Here is a 13101-nt window from a genome sequence, read left to right on the forward strand (position 1 = left end):
GGTAGTGAAATTAGGCATGACCATTGCAGTCTGTGTGTGTGTGTGTGTGTGTGTGTGTGTGTGTGTGTGTGTGTGTGTGTGTGTGACTTTACCAGGTTACATTTTGCATCTTCGTATCTTGAGAAAAATATAAAACGTGTTATTTTTTTCTTCTGTATCTTTTTTTTTTTTTTTTTTTTTAACGTTGTTGCCTATTGCGCCGGTAGGCATCTTCCCGGTGGGGCCTGATGGTCGGCCCAAGGCTTCTTCCAGGTGGGGCCTGATGGTCGGCCCAGCCCGTTCTGGCGCAGCCGAGTGTTTATAGTGGCGCCATCTTGCATTGGCTCATGCTGCCCCCCGGAACTCGTTCTTGATTCGCTTGGACGGCTTCCTCTAGAGTCCGGGTTGATGGGTGGTCTTCAGGACAGCATGTGGGTAGTTTTAAGCCACTCGGCGGTGACTGAAAAATCCGAGTGGTAGCGTGAGGATTCGAACCCGCGTCGTCCATCACGCGGCGAATGTGGGTCCAGTACGCTATCACTTCGGCCACCGCCTACCCAATATAATTGGTATAATTGGTCGGTGTTCGCAGACGCTTCCACCTCAAACATCAACTCTTTCTCATGGCCGAAAAGGAGATTGGTCGGGTTCTCGTGAGTGTTTTTTCACCTTCACGGCACAGAAGCTTTGTTAAACTACCACCAGGCTCATGAAACTACCAATAGAAATGTCAACAGTCTGCGTAAATAAAACCCGTGCACACTGGCAGACGATAAAGGTATATTTTTACCAAACAGTTTCGGTGGACACTGCAACCATATTCAGTGGTGTGAAGGAAGGACAGAAGTAGGTATAATGATTAACAGTTCTTGTATACAAAAAGGAACGGGTAAATATGGAAAGGGCAGGACAGGGAGGGGTGGGCAGACCTTTACTCGTCAGGTCAAACAGAGGGAAGTAAGGTCACCTCCCCGCCCCAACGCTGCCACTGACAGATGGAGGGATTAAGGGGGGTGGGAAGAAACTTCTCCACCAGTGACCTCATTACCGGATCTAGCTTGAAATTACCGTCCCACAAATTAAAAGTGTAATGTTTCTTTATACACATTGCCTCAATAACCTTACGTCTTTTGTAATCGTTACATTTATACAACATATGGCTGCTACTTTCCCAGGAAATCATATGATTTGTTATTTTCCATATGTTTAAGAATATCATTATTATCGTTACCTGTTCTAACAGCATACTTGTGTTCTTTGATGCGTGTGTTGAGATCTCTACTTGTTTCGCCAATATAAACTAGTTCACTATCTTCACAAGGGATTTTATAAACACCAGCTGCAGATGACACAATACTTTTGTTCTTGACTAACATGGTTTTGAATGTATACATTTACATGCTATATCAAGCCCAAGTTTGTGACACGCTGGTTTAATGTTTTGCAGTTCAGCTACATATGGTAAGGACAGAAAATGTTTTTCCTATGGGAGGGAGCTCTGGGCACAAAATATGATTTTCTTGCTTTTAAGTATGCTTGTTTTATAAGACAATCTGGATGTTTTAGGTTACGGAAGATCCTCCATATATTATTATTTTCTTCCGGCAAGTGCTGTGAGCTACAAATGCTTGAGGGTCTGAGAAACATTGAGGAAATGACAGACAATTTTATGGAGCGGTGATGACTGGAGAAATAATGTATGAATAAGTTGCAGTTTGTAGGTTTTTAATATCCCGTGAAGCTGAGTGTGTTATTAGTTTTTTTTTTTTTTATGAAAATATCTAGGAATGGAAGCCTGTCATTTACTTTCCATTCAACTTTGATTTTATGGAAAGGGCGAGGGTGTTTAATTGGGCAAAGGATTCGTCAAAATTATTTTGGGTTGAAGGCCAGAACAAGAAAATGTCATCGACGTAACGAAACCAAATTAATAGTGGAGGTGAAATGCTTGGCAAAAGCTCAGTTTCAAAATATTCCACATATAAGTTACTTAATACTGGAGATAAAGGGGAACCATACCAAATCAGAATCCTTTAATTTCCATAAAAATGGCTATTCTGTACATATAGAACATAAGATATACATTCACTAGAAACATTGGTATAGAAAACTAAAAATATAGGTATCAAACTAGATATACAGGTATCGATGGAAAACTAATAATATACGAAAAATACGAGAGGTAAAAAGACTGGGAGACTAACAGAGAGCTAATCTAGAATATCAAGAAACTTGTATCTGAGTGTAGCCTTAAGGACCGACTTGGCTTATAAATGTGTTACACCATCGTTAATGAGGAAGTCCTTCAAACGTTTTTTTGAAGCCGGACAGTGTGCTAGTCTGTGACGTGTGGGGGCTGGGCGTTCCACACTCTGGGGCCCAAGACGGTGAGGGAGCGCCCGCCGGTGTCTGTGCGGGTGAGAGTTACGTGTGGTCTGTGTTGGTGTCGTGTTGTGCAGTTGTGGCGTGTGACTTCGTTGTGTGTGGGGAGGTGCATGTACCACTCGGGAAACATTTTGTTTTGTATCTTATACACATGGACGGCGACATAAAAAAAAAAAAAAAAAAACTTATTGTCCGTTTTGAGCCACGAAGGGAGTAGCGTGGTCAGATCGCCTTGCTCCACCGGCACATATCTTAGCAGGGAAGTTTTGTAGTTGCTGAACTCGGCGTAGCAGCGTGCCGTTGGTGGTGCCGTACACCGGGAGGCAGTAGTTCACAGCACTGCGGGCGATGGACTCTACCACTGTTTTCCTGGTCTCACTTTCAAATTTATTCTTGACTATGCTTAAGAACAGTAAATGGCCCATGACTTTCTTATACATTTCGTGGATGTGCACATCAAAGTTCATGTGACAGTCTATCGTGACACCAAGGTTCTTTACTTGTGTGTTGGGAGTAATGGAAATATTATCAAAGGTAAGTTTAGTGTCTGAAGGTATTTTTCTGATGATAGGTCAGGTGCCAATGAATATACACTGTGTTTTATTTGAGTTTAACATTAAGCCGTTAGCATTAAAGTAAGCCTTGAGGTCTGGAAGGTCTGGAAGAGCGTCTGCAGAGCCGGTGTGCACCAGTTGTGTGCCGTCAGCGTACTGTATAACCTCACAGTCTGTGATCGCTTCCCGGAGGTCATTGACGTAAATATTAAAGGGGATTGGGCCCAACGCTGATCCTTGAGGGACTCCGAAATTATTAGTTGCTGTTTTTTCTATTGTGTTATTGATTTTTACCACTTGGCTTCTGTCATTCAGATAATGGCTGAACAAGAAGGTGTCTTCTTGTGCTTTGGCGAGCTTTTCAAGAAGTGTATTATGATGTACGCTGTAGAAGGCTTTGGAGAGGTCTAGGAGCGTGACTAGTGACAGTTAGAGTACAGCTCATTAGTAACGGTGGTTAGGGCTGTTTCTGTAGAGAGCTTGGGCCTGAAACCGTATTGACTTACAGAGAGAATTTGTTCACTGTGGAGAAAGACAGTCAGCTGTTGGGCGACGATTTTTTCTAAGACTTTTGATAGGATTGGCAACAGCGAGATAGGACGATAATTGTTTATGTCATTGCGGTCACCGCTTTTAAAGATGGGAGTGATCGTAGCGTGTTTCCATGCAGAGGGAAATTTTCCTGTTGCAACTGAGGTGTTTATTATTGTTGTTAGGTAGTAAATGGTGAAGGGAGTCTTTTATGTGGCGGAGTGATATACCGTCTGAGCTCACGGAGTTGGTGTTTTTGAGGTGTTTTATAGTTAGAGTTACTGTGTTCGTGTCGACCGGCTCAGGTCGGAAAAGATGTTCGTGAACTGCGTTATGGTGTGATGCCTCTTGATCCGAATTGACATGTCTTAGACGGCCCCGCGTTCTCTCGTACGTTTGCTTCCCAACAGAAGCAAAATGTTCATTTAGTTTTTCAACCTTTTCGAGGTCATTGTCATGTCCAAAGCTATTATTGATGCTCTTTTTACTGGGCACGATGTTTCTTATTACACGCCAGGTTGCAGATATATTGCCTTTACAGTTTTCAAACTTTTGTATAGTAGTCTCGCTGAGCGTTTTGTATTAGAGCCTTTACTCGATTGCGTTCTTGCCTGTATTACTCCTGAAGCTCTGTATTTGAGTATGTTACATTTAAGTCGCGCCTGAAGGGCGTTGCGAGCAGTCATGGCTGACCGAATGTCAGTGTTTATCCACGGGGCGAACGGCTTGTTTATTTTAGTACTGATAATGGGGGCGCATTCATCGAGGCAGCGAGTGAAGACTGTCATCAGTATGTTGAGTTGAATGTCAATGGCGTCTGTATGATAGATGTTATTAAGTTCTGATGTGTGACCTAACATGGCATTGCAGAGCACGTCTTTACTGTATGCACCCATGTGACGGAAGCTCTTCAATGTTGCCACACGTTTTGGCTCATTAATGTCGATCGTTGCGGTTATAAGGTAGTGGTTGGCAATAATACTTGGCGTTACGTCCGCATGTAGCACGGTGTTGCGTTAATGCATGGTCACTATGACATCCAGGAGGGTTGCTGACTGTGAGGTTATACGAGTAGGCTTGTCAACAATTTGGTGGAGTTTGTTCATGCTAATTATTGTACTGAGCTTATTGCCTGTCACTAATAGGTCATCATTGAGGTCACCTAGCATGTACAGACACTTATTTTTCAAATACATGCCCCGTAAGGTGTTGTTTATGTAGTCGGAGGTGTCTTGGGGTGCTTTAGGGTGTCGGTACACACATCCTACAATAACAAGGTAGTTTTCTGCACTGGATACTGAGCCACACGTCCTCCACTCCACTGGGCCTGTCCGCGTTACTAGTGATCACATTCGTGGCGAGACAGTCCTTCACGTACACGCTCACGCCTCCTCCATAGTCCTTGTCACACCTATACACATTGTAGCCCGGGATGTAAATGTAGTCGTCCGGGGCGTGAGGGAGGAGCCAAGATTCGCTAACACATAATATGTCAATGTTTCTACTTACTATTACGAGTCGTAACTCTGCGATATTGGCAAAGAGAGATCTTGCATTTATATGTTCGATTACAAGACTGTCCTTTTGCTTAGCATGCTCTGCGGCAGTGTCTTCCTCGCCTAGGGACTACGCACTGTGATGATGGCACAGTCTACTTTATGTCCGTAATTGTGACAGTAGGTGCACTTTATCCTGTGGTCATATCGGCACCTAGACTGGTTATGGTTATGTTCACCGCAATTGTAGCATCCTCCGCGATGCCTGACCGCTCCACTGACCATGCGCTGCAAGTAAAATTCATCAACAAAAGAGAAAGCGTTAGAACTTACACATAATTTTACGAGTTCAATGAATGCGTCAACAGGCATACCCAGGTCAATGTGGCAATTTTCGTGACAAAAACTCCAGTACATCGTCGATAGGAACTTTTGTGACAAGGAATCTACATCAAAGCTACCAGTTTTCCGGAGAAAAGATTCAATTCTTTATTTTTGTTGATGAAATCTGTGTAATTCTTCACATGAGCCCCAGATATTGTGCCGACGAGGGGTGATAATTTGTTGGCAAGAAATTTAGGAAGTTTGTATGCGAACGAACCACATTGTGAGATAATCGGGCGAAGGGGAATATTATCTTTGTGAGTTTTGGGTAAGCTGCAGATGTATGGCAATTTTTGGTTAATTTGAACAAAGTTATTGGCATCAATATTGGGTACATTGTGTAGCAGTTCTCTCACTTTCTACTAAATGCTGAGGTTAACATCTTTAGGGGTAATGACCTAAGTTTTTTGTAGATGCTGGTATCACTCAGAAGGTTGTTCATTTTGGTAATATAGCCATTCTTGTTGAGGATAACTACAGTGTTACTCTTGTCAGCTTTGGTGATGAAAATATCTTCTGCCAGTGTGGGTTTTATTTACATCAAGAAGATCACGTCAATGTGATTAGCCCAGTCTGTCAACAGTCGGGTTCTCGCGAGTGCTGTTTTTTTCAGATTCATGGTACATAAACTTTGTCACACTACCATCAGGGTCATGAAATTACCAACAGAAATGCCCACAACTCTTACGAGAGCCTTATTCGGGTTCTCATGAGTGCTATTTCACCTTCATGGCACAGAAGTTTTGTCTAACTACCACCAGGGTCATGGAACTACTAATGGAAATATTTACAACTCTTACGAAATTCTTAGTTGGGTTTTCGTTAGTGCATTTTCCCGTCCATGGCACAGATAGAAGCTTTGTTGAACTACCACCAGGGTCATGAAACTACCAAAAGAAATATTCACAACTCTTAAGCCTTATCGATTGGGCACGCTTGGCCGTCAATAAGTTTAACTCCTTGAATGCGGATTTCCTACAGTCAGACACCACCAAGCTACTGGAATGGAGCAAAGAGTGGCTGTTACAATTCAATGAAGAGAAATGTAAAGTTCTGCACCATGGGAAGGGATATCCAGCACGCCAATACCACATGGGAAACACTCCACTAACCACCACAAAGGCAGAGAAAGACCTGGGAGTGTATGTTACCAGGCTACCAGTGAAGGGATATCCAGCACACCAATACCACATGGGAAACACTCCACTAACCACCACAGAGGCAGAGAAAGACCTGGGACTATATGTTACCAGGCTACCAGAGAAGGCCAAATCCGTGCCAATCGCAGCGGACGGGTTAAGAATAAGGCCCATGGTGTCACGTATCGTTAATTCTCTAGTTTTACCGGCACACTATACACAAACAAAAAAGTATCGTCACTGTGGGGTTCGACGAGTTTCACACTGAGCAGGGGCTTCGTGGTGCAGTGGTTAGCACACTCGGCTCACAACCAAGAGAGTTCGGGTTCGGTTCCCGGGCGGAGTGGAAAAAATTGGGTGGCTTTTTCGATACCCTACGCCCCTGTCCACCCAGCAGTGAACGGGTACCAGGTATTAATCGTGGGTTGTATCCCGTCTCTTGGGATCTGTTCTCTTCTGCTATAATTACTTCCCCATCTGTCTCTCCGGCATATGACCACACATGTTGCGCCGACTAAACGAAACTTTCCAACTTTATCCCCTTCTGTCTCTCTCCGGCATATGACCACAGATGTTGCGCCGACTAAACGAAACTTTCCAACTTTTTCACACTGAGCAACCCGGTAGTCTCGGCAGGGTTGGCAAGGCTCCACCTGCGTTTCGTGAAGCGTTACTGTGCCAGCTCAAATTCTTCTGCTTCATTTACGAGTCCCGCTCACATGATTCAGGCAAGTGAACCCACACGCAGGGATACCAACATGAGTAGCCTGTTATCAATGGATTCGTCCTTGGTGTCAGTTTGTATCATACTAGATGTGTAACGAGACTTATTTGGGGTTGTGTACGTCCCATATAAAACATACGTAGCAGATTAACAAAAACCGTAATACCAAACCAGAAAATATGAGAAAAAAAAGAAAATACAGATGCCAACTCCAAAAACACATTCACGTGTTACCAAAAAAAAAAAAAATCAGAAAATATATACAGTATGCGAACTCCAACTACACATTATAAAAAAAAAAAATAATAATAATAAACGTGATAGGTACCGACAAATTTTCACCTCTTAAAAAACATCAACTCGAAATATGTAAATTGAGTCTCAAATACTTATTATTATTATTTTTTTATTGACACCTTATAACGTACCTTTAGCCTAATCTAGCGTGGCTATAGTAAAGGAGGAGGAGGCAATATGGCGTCTTGTGAGGGGAGGGAGAGGACAGGGAGGCAAGGGAGGGGGAGGAAAGGATAAGCTCTGGGTATAATATTTTCCTCCGCGTTGAAGGAAATTAAATCTTATAGTGATCCAGGTTCGGCCGATAAGGAGAGAGAGAGAGAGAGAGAGAGAGAGAGAGAGGGGGGGGGGGACAACGAGAGAGGTAGGCAAGGACGATGGGAGGAAGTAAATAGAGGAGAAGATAGAGAAGGGGGAAGGAGAGAGAGAGAGAGAGAGAGAGAGAGAGAGAGAGAGAGAGAGAGAGAGAGAGAGAGAGAGAGAGAGCAATTTTCAGTGTTAATTGGACAAGAGGTTGTGAAAATAAGACACGACCATTGCAGTGTGTGTGTATGTGTGTGTGTGTGTGTGTGTGTGTGTGTGTGTGTGTGTGTGACTTAACCAGACCACCTTTTGCCTCTTCATATAGTGAGAAAAACAAAAACGGTGCATTTTTTTGGGGGTGTGTGTAAACAAATATTTAAAAAAATAGACTGGTAATTTCTCCTACAAATACTACAACAACTTTTACTACTACTACTACTACTACTACTACTACTACTACTGCTACTACTGCTACTACTACTATTGCTACTACTACTACTACTACTACTACTACTACTACTACTACTGCCACCAGTACTACTACTACTACTACTACTACTACTACTACTACTACTACTACTACTGTTCTTTCTGCTGCTGCTATTACCGTTATTATTACTCTAGACATTTTTTAAAGGGATAAAAATAAAATGGAGGATTTCGCTATTTGCGCGTTGCCACGGTTTTCATCTCCGACATATTGGCCCTCAAGTCTGTGGTTTATAAGATCCCATCACCCCGGGACACAAGGCAGGTGTGACATCCGGTTTACCACAGGTTTTTTTTCCTACGTCTTCGCCTGTAGCGCCGGTAGGCTTTCTTCAGGGTCCTGGTGGTCGGCCCAAGCCCGTCATGGCGCAGGCGTTTTTTATAGTGGCGCCAGTTATGCTTGGCTCATGCTGCCACCTGGAACTCCTTGTTGATTCACTTGGACGGTTCCTCTAGAGTCCGGGTTGATGGGTGGTCTTCTGGACAGCATGTGGGTAGTCTTAGGCCACTCGGCGGTGACTGAAAAATCCCAGTTGGTAGCGTAGGGATTCGAATCGACGTCGTCCATTGCGCGGTGAATACGGGGCCCGCACACTAACTACTCAGCCACCGCCAACCCAAAGTTTACCTTCCCAGATGTTCCCGGGTACCCCGTTTATCGACTAACCCGAAAGGGAGGAGGCTTGGTGAGTTGCACACTGACTGTCCTTTATTATTATTATTATTATTAATAGGCCAAGAATATCATGCCATGCACTTATGCCGCCTGAGAGGCCACCATCCAGACCCTGATCTCATCATGTGCGGCTCACGTCTCCCTGTTGCAGAAGAACACAGGTTATTGGGACTCGCTTTCGACAGGCGCCTCACATGGCTTCCACACCTAAAAGACTTAAAAAGTAAGTGCATGAGATCGCTCGATCTCTTTCGTGTCCTGTCATGCATTTCATGGGGCGCTGACCGCACAATATTCCTACGCCTTTACCAGGCACTCATCGGGTCGAGACTGTCCTACGGCTGCGAAGTATACACATCGGCAACAACCGCCCGCCTCCGCACACTTGACGCAGTCCATCACGCTGCAATCTGATTGTCAACAGTCGCTTTTAGATCATTCCCCATATCGAGTCTTTTAGTTGACGCGGGAGTGCCACCCTTGGACTTACATAGAGACGGACTCCTTATTAAGTACTGGTACAGATTACAACACCAACCAAATAACCCTGCATACACCGTTGCCATAGACACCAATGTAGAGACTTTATAGAAACAAACCTCTCCTACCTCGCCCCTTTGGTTTCCGTGTCCGGAATGTCATTGGGGACCGCTCACTACCATACTTCCAAATAGCAGTTTATCAGGTACCCCCCATCACACCGTGGGAGTTCCCAAACACACATTTCTACCGCTACTTCACCTTTAACAAAGCAAACATCTCTACGGCAACTGCTCGACAGATTTTCCTGTCCCACACAGCTAGTCACGCCACTTATGTACCAGTATACACCGACGGCTCCAAATCCGATGCTGGCGTTGGATTTGGAGCTGTCTTCCCAGACTTTTCCCGTTCTGGAATATTACCTGCCCTAGCCTCAATTTTTACCGCAGAACTATCTGCCATTCTTTTAGCAATTCGCACCATCTTCACTTTGCCTGTCAATATATTTACTGTCTACTCTGACTCACAGGAAGCCCTGTCGTCAATAGAAGATTTTAAGAGCACCCACCCTATTGTGTTAAATATTTTTAGCTGCCTAGTTCTAGCAAAAAGGCGTGGGCATCAGGTGACCTTCTGTTGGGTACCTGACCACGTCTCTGTGGGTGGTAATGAGGCGGCCGATGAGGTGGCGCGGGCCGCTGCTTCTCGCCCTCCCTCACAGTGCGCTCTTCCTATTAGGGACCTGTATTCCACCGTGCGATCCGTGTGTGGCAGCGCAGGTGGGCGGCGGTCATTGCCACGACAAAGCTGGGAGAAGTCACAACCAGGGCTGTGCGTCCCTGGTCGTACTCCCATATAAGAAGCCGTAAGAAGGAGACTGTCCTGGCCCGCCTTAGGGTGGGTCACACTCGATACACACATGGCTTCCTCATGTCCCGGGGAGTTCAGCCGTACTGTGATGACTGTTTGATCCCCCTGACTGTTCGGCACTTGCTGGTTGAGTGCCCCAGTCTGGGAGACCTGCAAGAGCAGTACCTCCCCCGGTGTCGGGGCGGAGATGGGAGTTTCTCTCTGGTGCTGGGGAGAAGGCACTCTCCTCGGGACATAACGTTTATGGCTTCCTACAGGAAGCTGGCGTCCTCAACCTCCTGTAGGTTTAATTGACTTTCTATCGTTGTTTTTATCTTGTATTATATTTTTATAGTTTTTATTTTTAAGCGGTTTTGTATTTTATTGGTGTTTTTTTATCAGGTTTTTATTTATTTATTTATTTATTTTACTTGTTTTATATAGTTTTAAAACATAAGCCATTTTGAAATAGATCCGGCTCCATACTGTATGACCCAGATGTTGCGGCGCCAAGACACGGCGAACCAATTATAATCATCACCCAAGTATAAAACAATACGTAAGCTGTCTTGACACTCGGCATATTATAATCATCAGTGGTATTTATTTTTACTTGCTGACAATCGGTTTCCCATATACGTTAGAAGCAATAATAGTCTGTACATGCATAACGCACTATGTTTTTTGCCTAAATGAAATAGTCAACCCTATAATGTCCTTCATTCATAAACTGAACACAACAATTAGTGCTTTATGTTACGGTATCGATAATTTTGTGCATTTATCATTTATATGTTATCATTTGTTCTACCTGTTTATCACTTTACGGCTTTTTTTACATTATTCATCTTCCTGGTTTATGTGTATATCTTCAATCAAGTAATATGATATTTAAAAGATTTCAGCTTTATGCTTCTTTGTTGTTGCTTTCATCGCTTTCATCGTTTTTTATGCTAGTTTTATATTTTGGACTTTATGCTTTTATTACTTTATCACCCTCAACAGATTTGTAATATTTTATTTTTATACCCGGCTTTGTTCCATCAGTCCACTCACGAAGGTAGATGTGGCCATAGGCGTACGTGCCGGGGGAGCTGGGGGGCAGCAGCTCCCCCCGATTTGACCAGACAAAGATTATTCTGGCAGAGAAGCATGTTAAGCAGCATAACAATAATATTGAACTGGCGGCTCGTCAGACAAATCCTGCCCTTGAGTGGTATATTTCAGTAACAGACATTATGTTTTTAATATTAATTAAAAGTGTAGCCCATACTCATTTTTTTTACAACAAAGGAGGCATACTCAGTTCAGTTTGATATTTTAGGCTTTACGTTAATAACACCTGCAAATATGGGTCAAATTTGGCAATTAACCTTCATATATATATATATATATATATATATATATATATATATATATATATATATATATATATATATATATATATATATATATATATATATATATATGATTGTTTGAATTTACAAGCAAAACATTTTTTTTCGGGATGAAGAGGGTCCCGTACTTTTTATGGATGTGGCACACGCGTATTGCCAGCTCGTGGCAGGATATGAATCAACGTGTCCGATATCGTTGGCTACTTGTGATAAATATCCAACTGTTTTTTCAGTAATATATATGAATGCTTATGTATTCAGATAGCTCTCACTCTATATATAAATCCCAAACATACGAATTGGCATCGATAATATATGTAAATATATACGTATATTTAGGCGCTGCCTGTAGACTTTTTTTGAGGGGCTTCTTGGGCAACCCAACCATGTTAGTGGCGCCCGCGAATTTTATATAAAGTGGCTGCCGTGATCTGTGACTTCTGCCTGGCCCATGCTGCCCCCCGGTGCTCCTCTTGGTCGAAGTCGCTGAGTTAGGGTAGCTTGAAGATCTGGGCAGCATGATTGGTGATCTTCCGCCACTCGGCGATGATTGAAAAATCAGCGTGTTTCGGCTTGACTCGAACCTTGGTCCATGGGCTCACCACGCCCGCAGACTGACCACTCGACCACCGCCTCCCCTAAGAGTAATATACCATATACCATACAAGCACACGAAAGACAAGCTTGTACCAAACAGTCTAGTCCAGTGGTTCTTCACCTTTTAGTACCACGCCGCCTAGGAATTGGTCCATCCTCCACGCCCCCTTACATCTATGAATAAAATTTCCTTCCAGATTTCAAAGAAAATGAAAAAAAAGTGTCTTTAGTCTTTTAATTGAGTATGAATTACCTAGTCATTAGTGAGATTAAGAGCCTCCGATGTTATGGCTCTTCTTGCTCTTTGCAATCAACAAGGCGATCTCATAGGAAGCCTCAACAACCTTTGATGTTTGTTGACGAAATGCCCCAATGCCGTCCTTGCTTCATGGAGTGTCTGTGTTTCAAAAAATACCTTGGGCTTGTCAGCTAGAGCAGGGTGTGTTGTCCTCAGGTGGCGTTCCAAGCGTGAGGGCCGCATTCCATCATTGTTAAGAGTCTTGTAACATATCACACACTGTGGGACCCCAGTGTCACCCTTTTGGAGGGACACGAATCCAAAACGAATATAATCTTCAATATACTTCCGCTTCTTGGCACTCATTGCAGATTATTTGATGAATCTTATGGTTGCTTACTATTTGAAAAGTAAATATAACAGCTAAGATAAAACATACTTCAACAGCCTTAACTGAATAAATATGAGAGAGGGGGAGTTATTGCCACGGACGTGTGCAGAAGAATGAGAGAGAACGGGACTCACCAGTCACCAACGAGCAGTATACAGGTCCAGGACGTGACCTCGCCACCCCCCAATG

Source organism: Eriocheir sinensis, unplaced genomic scaffold, assembly GCF_024679095.1.
Source record: "Eriocheir sinensis breed Jianghai 21 unplaced genomic scaffold, ASM2467909v1 Scaffold151, whole genome shotgun sequence".
In the NCBI taxonomy this organism is placed as follows: domain Eukaryota; kingdom Metazoa; phylum Arthropoda; class Malacostraca; order Decapoda; family Varunidae; genus Eriocheir; species Eriocheir sinensis.